The sequence below is a fragment of the Triticum aestivum genome, chromosome 3B (assembly GCF_018294505.1).
Source record: "Triticum aestivum cultivar Chinese Spring chromosome 3B, IWGSC CS RefSeq v2.1, whole genome shotgun sequence".
Lineage (NCBI taxonomy): Eukaryota > Viridiplantae > Streptophyta > Magnoliopsida > Poales > Poaceae > Triticum > Triticum aestivum.
The window spans coordinates 558,849,436-558,851,299 of record NC_057801.1 but is presented as its reverse complement, the minus strand read 5'-3'; positions in this window follow the sequence as shown (position 1 = coordinate 558,851,299).

Genomic DNA, 1,864 nt, shown 5'->3' with positions numbered 1-1,864 from the left:
GGTAGATAAGGGTACCGAGTTTTGTTTCTTGGAGGACCAAGACACAAGAGATCTACCAAGAAATTGACAAGTACCCGAAGTGGACTTTCTGTCAACCTTGTCTCCGGCATAATCTGAGTCAGAGTAGCCAACAAGATCGAAAGAGGCCCTCTTAGGATACCAAATGCCAAAATTTGGTGTGTGTATTAAGTATCTCACTATCCTTTTCACAGCCTTAAGATGACATTCTTTAGGAGCAGCTTGATATCTTGCACACATGCACACGCTTAGCATAATATCGGGACGTGAAGCACATAGGTATAACAATGAACCAATCATAGAGCGATAAACCTTTTGATCAACCGGTTCACCATCTTTGGTCAAATCAAGATGTCCACTAGTAGGCATGGGTGTAGACATACCTTTGCATTCTTGCATATTGAACTTCTTGAATAAGTCCTTAGTGTACTTCATTTGAGAGACAAAAGTACATTCCTTAGTTTGCTTGATTTGCAACCCAGGAAAGAATTTGAGTTCACTCATCATTGACATCTCAAACTTCTCTGACATTAGCTTTCCAAACTTCTCACTAAAATGAGGGTTAGTTGATCCAAAAATGATATCATCAACATAATTTTGGCACACAAATAGTTCTCCATTAACCCTTTTAGTGAAAAGAGTAGAATCAATTTTCCCAATTTCAAATCCCTTTCCAAGTAGAAACTTAGTTAAGCATTTGTACCAAGCTCTAGGAGCTTGTTCAAGACCATAAAGAGCTTTGTGAAGTTTGTAAACATGATTTGGTTTCTTAGGATTGACAAAGCCGGGAGGTTGTTTAACATAAACTTCCTCCTCTATTTCACCATTTAGAAAAGCACTTTTAATGTCCATTTGGTATAATGTGATATCATGGTGATTAGCATAGGCAAGTAAGACGCGAATAGGCTCAAGTCTAGCAACAGGAGCATAAGTCTCACCATAGCCCATACCTTCGACTTGTGTGTAGCCTTGGGCGACGAGACGTGCTTTGTTGCGAACTACTTGTCCATCTTCATCTTGCTTGTTGCGAAACACCCATTTGGTACCGATGATGTTGTGGTTGTTTTCGGGCTTCTCAACCAATGTCCAAACTTGGTTCCTCTAAAAGTTGTGTAGCTCTTCATGCATAGCGTTTATCCAATCGGGATCTTCCAATGCTTCTTCAACCTTCAAAGGTTCAATGCTAGAGATGAAAGAATAGTTTTCAAAAAAGTTAGCTAAACGTGTTTTAGAGCGAGTGATTCTCCCGGTTTGAATATCATTGTAGATTTGCTCGACGGGATGGTCTTTAGCAATTCTTGCTCGAACTCGTGAAAGCTTTTTCTTGGATCTTGGTTGAACATCTTCTTCATCATCTTCTTCTTCTTCATTGTTGGCGTTGTCGTTCTCTTGTCGTGGTGGAGAAGGAGGTTGTTGCCGTTCTTGATGCACTTCCTCGTTTTCTTCATCTTGGTGTGTCCCACTTGTGGATGCTTCCGTATCGACTCTTGGTTCACCTTGTCGTGAAGTAGAAGCTTCCACTTGGACGGACGAGGTACTCTCCTTCACCTCCGTTGGATGAACCTTGCCAATAGACAAGTCTTGTATTGCTTCCGAAGGATCTTTGTCTCCTACATCAATTGGCAATTGCTCTACTTGCGAGCCGTTAGATTCATCAAACTTCACATCTACCGTCTCTTCAACCTTTCGGGTGAAATTGTTGTAGACACGATAAGTGTGAGAGTTTGAGCCATAACCTAGTAGGAAACCTTCATGAGACTTAGGAGCAAATTTAGAACGACGATGCTTATCAAGAATGTAGCACTTTGAGCCGAATACTCGAAAGTATCCAACTTGGGGTTTGTTA